Below are 8,171 nucleotides of genomic sequence, written 5' to 3' on the forward strand. Positions count from 1 at the left end.
TTTAGCTCACCTTGCAGCATGTGGGTTCTTAATTCCCTGACTAGGGATGGAGCCCATGCCCCCCTGCAGTGGAAGTGCAGAGTCTTAACCACTGGACCACTGGGAAGTCTCTGTCCTTATAAAGAAAAGGTGCATCTTACCTCCTTGCCTAAGCCCCAGCTACAGCGCCTTCTTGTTGGTGGGATATTTCTCCACTTCTTCCTTCCACCCCTGGATCCCCAAGTTTCCTGATATTCAACCTGGGTCCCTAGTTAGAATCCTGGTTTTGAAAAGTGCTGTTCAAGGCCCTTCATGATAACCTATCTACCACCCGTGACTAATTGCCAAGTAGAGCAGTTCATATAATATCAGATATATGTTCCTGGTAAGTCACCAATATTTACCTGTTACCACAGAATAGGACTAAACCACAACAACAGATTAGATGGTGCTAAGTACTCTTGCCTGGAAAATTCCACGGACAGAGGGTCCTGGTGGGCTACAGTCAATGGGGTCGCAAAGAGTCAGACACGACTAAACGACTTCACCTTCACTTTTCACTTTCATGCATTGGAGAAGGAAATGGCAACCCACTCCAGTATTCTTGCCTGGAGAGTCCTAGGGACAGGGGAGCCTGGTGGGCTGCCACCTATGGGGTTGCACAGAGTCCGACACAACTGAAGTGACTTAGCAGCAGCAGCAGAGGTAAAAAACCTGCCTATCAATGCAGGAGACATAAGAGACTACGGTTTGATCCCTGGTCAGGAAGAGCCCCTGGAGGAGGGCATATTGCGTTGGCCTCCAATATTCTTGCCTGGAGAATCCTATGGACAGAGGAGCCTGGTGGGCTACAGTCCATAGAGTTGCAAAGAGTCAGACACAGCTGAGTGACTGAGTGCATAGCACAGCACACAGAATGTTTCCACCCTCCTTATCAGCACAGAATTGTGTGTGCGGTCTTGCTGTGCTTGCCCAACCCAATCCCCACTGTTCTCAGTGGAAGGAGATAAAGGAGACTGTATTATTGTTCCAAATATGCCCCTCCCTGAAAAGGACGAAAGCATTTTATCCCCCTGTCCCATGGGCATCAGACTTGTGCATGTGAACTGTTTTGGTCAATGAATGTGAATGGAGGTGGGATGTGTCACTTCTGGGCAGAAATTTTAGGAGCTGATATTTGCTGCACCATATTCCTGTTCCTTCTGCCACAAGGAACAGTGATGTTCCAAGCAGACGCTACTCTGTCTTCCTGAGTCCCAGAGTGAAGATGACCAGTCGATTTGTAACTGACACATAATCAGTCAGTTCAGTCGCTCAGTCGTGTCCGACTCTTTGCGACCCCATGAACCGCAGCATGCCAGGCCTCCCTGTCCATCACCAACTCCTGAAGTCCACTCAAACCCATGTCCATTGAGTTGGTGATGCCATCCAACCATCTCATCCTCTGTCGTCCCCTTCTCCTCCTGACCTCAATCTTTCCCAGCATCAGGGTCTTTTCAAATGAGTCAGCTTTTCACATCAAGTGGTCAAAGTATTGGAGTTTCAACTTCAACATCAGTCCTTCCAATGAACACCCAGGATTAATCTCCTTTAGGATGGACTAGATGGATCTCCTTGCAGTCCAAGGGACTCTCAAGAGTCTTCTCCAACACCACAGTTCAAAAGCATCAATTCTTCAGCACTCAGCTTTCTTTATAGTCCAATTATCACATCCATACATGACTAGTGGAAAAACCAGATGCCATGATCTTAGTTTTCTGAATGTCGAGCTTTAAGCCAACTTTTTCTCTCTCCTCTTTCACTTTCATCAAGAGGCTTTTTAGTTCTTCTTCGCTTTCTGCCATGAGGGTGGTGTCATCTGCATATCTGAGGTTATTGATATTTCTCCTGGCAATCTTGATGCCAGCTTGTGCTTCCTTCAGCCCAGCATTTCTCATGATGTACTCTGCATAGAAGTTAAATAAGCAGGGTGACAATATACTGCCTTGATGTACTCCTTTTCCTATTTGGAACCAGTCTGTTGTTCCATGTCCAGTTCTAACTGTTGCTTCCTGACCTGCATATAGGTTTCTCAAGAGGCAGGTCAGGTGGTCTGGTATTCCCATCTCTTTCAGAATGTTCCAGAATTTATTGTGGTCCACACAGTCAAAGGCTTTGGCATAGTCAATAAAGCAGAAATAGATGTTTTTCTGGAACTCTCTTGCTTTTTCGATGATCCATCAGATGTTGGCAATTTGATCTCTGGTTCCTCTGCCTTTTCTAAAACCAGCTTGAACATCTGGAAGTTCACGGTTCATGTATTACTGAAGCCTGGCTTGGAGAATTTTGAGCATTACTTTACTAGCGTGTGAGATGAGTGCAATTGTGTGGTAGTTTACTTAGTATAATAATCTCTAGGTCCATCCATGTAGCTGCAAATGGCGTTATTTCATTCTTTTTTATGGCTGAGTAATATTACATTGCATATATGTCCCACCTCTTCCTTATCCATTCATCTACGATGAACATTTAGATTGTTTCCATGTCTTGGCTATAGTGAACAGCGCTGCAAGAACATAAAGGTGTAAGTATCTTTTTGGATTATAGTTTTGCCTGAATATATGCCCAGGAGCAGTATGGCTGGATCCTATGGTATCTCTACTCTTAGTTTTTTGAGGAACCTCCACATTGTTTTCCGTAGTAGCTGCACCAGTTTACATTTCCACCAACAATGTAGGAAGATTCCCTCAAGAAGAGATTTGAGAGTGTTAGAATTTAGAGCTGGGAGGAATGTCAAATGCCTACTGCTTCTGGGCCTTCCTTACCACTGCACTTTGTGTGCACACGCACGGGCACACACACACACACACCCTCAGAGAAGAGTTTCAGTGTCAGCTTCCATAGAGAAAAAGATTCCCAGGGGAGCAGTTATAACTCCACCCTCTTCCCACGGTGATTAATACACCCAGACCAATAGGTCTCTTCCAGTTTATTTACTGCATTGAGACAAAAACTAAGCACCAGAGCTAGTTAGTTTGCGTTGAGATATCTAATTTTAAAAATGAAATAGTGTGTTGGTCAACTGAATGTCGCCTCCTGTGCCTTTGTTAAAAATGAATGTTGAAGTGCTCATCACTAAGGAGCTTTTCTTGTTCAGAGTAGAACCACAGATTGAGCAAATAAATTAACATCCCATTTTGATGGTCTCACTTAGTGGGAACCAGGAATATAAATAAGGAAAAATGAGCACAGCAGAACACTTCCTACATTTTATCAACAGATGAGCACTGATTCCACATTATTTGTTTATAATTTATTTTTATTTTAACACAACAAAAAAGTTACACTAAAGTTATAAGCAGAGGGAAAAGAACCTTATTTTCCTGACCCATCTGAGTGTAAGTCCCACCCTAATGGTCACCAACCATGAATTATTTGCATATCCTGCAAACTAGGACATTCTTCTACATAACCAGAATACAACCAACAGATCAGGAAATTAACATTGGTACACTATTACCAATTAATTCTTAAGCTCCCAGTCAAGTTTTGCCAATCATCTTATTAAGGTCCTTTGTAGAAAAAGGATTCAGTTCAGAATCAAGAGTTGCATTTGGTTGTTATACCTCTTTAGTTCCCAGTTCCTCAATCTTTTCTTCATCTCAATGGCCTTGATACATCTGAGGATTACAGGCCAGCTATTTTATAGAGCATCCCTTGATTTCCTTTGTTTGATGTTTCCTTATGATTAGATTCAGGCTATATATCATTGGTAGGAGTACCACTGAGGTGATGCTGTATGTGTCTCACTGCATCCCAACAGGGAGGTCTTGGTTTGGTTTTGTTCTGTTACTGATAATGCTCACTTTGATCCTTTGATTAAGGTGGCTTCTGCCAAGCTTTTTCACTCCTTTTGCCTTTATACTTAATGAGGCTTTTTTTGAGAGATACTTGGGAACCATGTTAATATTCCATTTCCCACTAAAGGTTCCATTGATTCATATGTTTATTTGTGTTTATAGATGCCCGATTTACTATTTTACTCAATGGGTTGCAATCCATTGCTATGATTATTTATTGGAGGCTCAAATTGTCCTCGATTTGCCCAGAAGGAGGGCTTTCCATTGGCTTCTGTATCCTGTTGAGGGCCCCCATTATTCCTTGTGTTCTTCGTAATTGTCTTTTGAAGACAACAGATGTGCTAGGCTCATCTTGTAATTTCCCTGCTCCAGCCCTGAAATCAGCCATTTCTACAAGGAGCACTGATTCCTTTTACTGGAGAATGATGTTCAGAAGCTAGGATATGGGCTCTAGATGTGTTCACAGAGATACTTATGTCAGAGTATCTTTGCCCTTACTTTCTTAGTGGCCAGAGTGAGGGACAGTATGTATATACACACATATTTTTAAATATTTGTGCATATTTAGAAATATAGACATAACATTTTATATCTATAGATATTGACACAATTTATCCATCATATATCATTTAGATCTATATCTACTGAAAGTCATGGTTCACACGAATACCTCCAATCTAAATTTAACAGCAAAAGGTTCATTTCAGTTTCTCACTTTTCCCATTTGTAACTCCCTTCTCTGACAGTAAGGACTTAACTCCTGTTACCCTTAATCTATTGATTTATTTGATCAATCATCCTGCACCATCAATTCCTCCAGAGCCACTAGCAGCTCTTCCCCATGTGGCTGACCTCACCCCACTTGGACCCTGAATCCCTTCTCTGACCACTATGGTTCCTACTCTCCTTCCTTCAAGCATGGATGTCTACTTTGCAGGGTCTCACCTAATGAGTTTGGGAAGAAATCGTTTAGGAAGGGAAAGAAAATGATTAGAAACAGCACATATATTTATTTATTTTGAAGAGAAAGGAGAGTTTTTCCACTATAGCACTCTATTATGTGAATCTTCTTAACGGTGAGTACTTGAGCTGGTTTAGAATTGAAAGGAATAAATGGAATGATATCCCGAAAGTTTTACACCAAGAGGTGTTCCCGAGTAGATAATCTTTGCTTAAAGACAGTCTCAACAAGCCATGATAATCCAACCCACAAATGACTGAAGCAATGTGTGAATAAAGACCCTGTGAACTTCTCTATGGTTTATCCTATAGATTCCCGGAGGAGGGACCTTGGGGCAAGCGTGGGGAGTGTACTGAGCAGGGAATTAGCTCTGGGTTCTAATATGGGCAGCACAGCCCATTCAAGGAGGCCACATGATGGATGCTAAACCCGCTGAGTGTTGGCCTTCTTGTGAGTAAAGCCTGATAATCCCTAGGTCCTCTTACAGTCAGACAGCACAGGGTCCCCAAAGCATGCTACAAGTTTATCACATTGTCTGCACATCCTCCTCGAGGACAAGCCTCGTTCATTATCTCCACGGTGCCCCAGCCCGGGTCTGGCAACTATAGGCATTCAGTTGGCCTTTGTGGATGAGTGAGTGCATGACTGACGGCCCCCAGCTGGCTGGTCTGATCCCCTCTTTAAAAGCATCTTCTCTTAGCACAGCTGAGAACGCCTTCCCAGACTGCATGCAAGAAGTCAGGCTTGTTAGGACTGCTGGTGTTCTGCAAGGGCTGACATCCACCCCATCCCTCATAAAAAGCCCCGATTGCCTGATAAGGGGAGGAAGTGACTGACACAGGAATTTGATCTGTGATAACCCGTTCCATCACCCTCGGTGGACTGTGGTGTGCGGCCGCTGGTCGCATGAGGCAGCAGCAGCCACAGCCTCTAAAAGAATGTGTGTCCAATATTTGGTGCTGAAAGGCTGGAAGGAGAAGCACAGCCCAGGACGTGTCAGGGTGGAGGATTCCTGTGATGAGAAGGGTGTGATCCTCATGTGGGCAGAAGTGGGGGACGGGGTCATGGGGAAGAATTTAAAGAGTATCAGGTCTTGCTTCCTGGGGCAAAATTTTTTAAGAAATAAAAAATCTATCTGTCTTTTTAACATTTCATACTGTTTCCTCTGAATCTTTCAACCTGGCCCCCACTAAAACCGAATTTTAAATAATCTTAAAGTTTGCAGTGCCTTGCGTGCATCCATGAAACTTATGAAGAGCTCTGTTCCTTTGGAGATGAAAGGAAATAGTCTCTCATTTCAATCTGGAAGACAGCAGACAGAGGTCTTTTAGTTTAGCAGTAGGGATGGGAGTGGGAGTGCAGGGGCAAATATTCATAAGAGCCAAATGGTTGATTCCTATTCTTGGAGGAAGAAGGAAAAATCTACACTGCTCAAAAATACCCCAATAGGCTTCCATGCTTTTATCAAGATAATGTGTTAGTGGAAAGAGTCCTGGATTCAGTGACTGAAGTTCTGAGCATCCACTTCATCTTTGCCACCTATGTTTTCTGTCCAGAGAAAGGAAAACTTGCCTGAGTCTTAGATTTCCCCATCTGTACAATACATGTCATACTGTTGATTATGCAACTCTGATATGAAATGTAAATGCTCTGTAAAAGGCATGGGGCTAGGAACACGTGGAGAGTATTGGATGTATATATTCCCTGGAGGAGTAACCCATCACCATTCACATCTTAATGTTAATTGCATGAGCATTCTCTCAATTCTTAACCATAATTAACAGTGGAGGAAGTGAATTTTGTTTCAGATCAAGCTCCTACTCTCACATCACAAGTTATTGGGGGAAGGAGCTTTTAGAGCTGGGCTTGCAGGGAGGGTATTGTAGAGAGGAGATTAGCTGTGACACCACCCTTATGGCAGAAAGTGAAGAGGAACTAAAAAGTCTCTTGATGAAAGTGAAAGAGGAGAGTGAAAAAGTTGGCTTAAAGCTCAACATTCAGAAAATGAAGATCATGGCATCTGGTCCCATCACTTCATGGCAAACAGATGGGGAAACAGTGGAAACAGTGTCAGCTTTGTTTTTTTGGGCTCCAAAATCACTGCAGATGGTGATTGCACCATGAAATTAAAAGACGCTTACTCCTTGGAAGGAAAGTTATGACCAACCTAGATAGCATATTGAAAAGCAGAGACATTACTTTGCTAACAAAGGTCCGTCTAGTCAAGGCCATGGTTTTTCCAGTAGTCATGTATGGATGTGAGAGTTGGACTGTGAAGAAAGCTGAGCGCCGAAGAATTGATGCTTTTGAACTGTGGTGTTGGAGAAGACTCTTGAGAGTCCCTTGGACTGCAAGGAGATCCAACCAGTCCATTCTGAAGGAGATCAGCCCTGGGATTTCTTTGGAAGGAATGATGCTAAAGCTGAAACTCCAGTACTTTGGCTACCTCATGCGAAGAGTTGACTCATTGGAAAAGACTCTGATTCTGGAAGGGATTGGGGGCAAGAGGAGAAGGGGATGACAGAGGATGAGATGGCTGGATGGCATCACCAACTCGATGGACGTGAGTTTGAGTGAACTCTGGGAGTTGGTGATGGACAGGGAGGCCTGGCATGCTGCAATTCATGGGGTTGCAAAGAGTCGGACACGACTGAGTGACTGAACTGAACTGAACTGAACCAATAAGAAATGGTGGGTGCTCTGGACTCATGGCGAGTTGAGTTGAAATCTCAGTTCTATTAGAGACTATGTCACTTGGGAAAAGTCATCAAACATCTTTGGGTTAAGATTTCACATCTTCTGTATAATGACGTAGGGCTTCTATAGATGATCTTTGGGCCCTGACATTATTGCATTCCATGGTTTAGGTTGGGAAAGCAAAATACGGTTATCTGGAGTATGATATGACATTACCTTGAATTATTTTCTCAAAAGAATTAGGAATATCGTCAATGAAGTGGTAGTTCAGATCTTATTTAAGGACAAATAGTTTCTGTCATTTGTAGGTTCCCCAGCACAAAGCACAGTGGTGGCACACAGTAGGTATCTATGTATTATAGAGACATGTTATACAATATTAGCCTGCATTTTAATGGAAGGAAAAAGTCAATTTTTCTGCTTGTACCACTGACAATTTTAAGAGTTCATCTAGTCTTTTATCAAAGGTTTTCCCTGTTCATTTTTGTTTTCTTAGGTATAAAGAATTATTTAAATAGCAAAAATTCTGAATATTTAATAATTAGTGATTGGGTAAGGAAATGTGGGTATATGCAAAATAAATGAAGTGTTATGTAGCCATGTAATAAAGATTATATAAATGCACATTGGCATATAAAGATATTCAAGTTATATTAAGTTTTAAAAGGTAGATTACTACAAAGCTCTCTCAACAT

This window comes from Bos mutus, chromosome 11 (genome assembly GCF_027580195.1).
Source record: "Bos mutus isolate GX-2022 chromosome 11, NWIPB_WYAK_1.1, whole genome shotgun sequence".
In the NCBI taxonomy this organism is placed as follows: Eukaryota; Metazoa; Chordata; class Mammalia; order Artiodactyla; family Bovidae; genus Bos; species Bos mutus.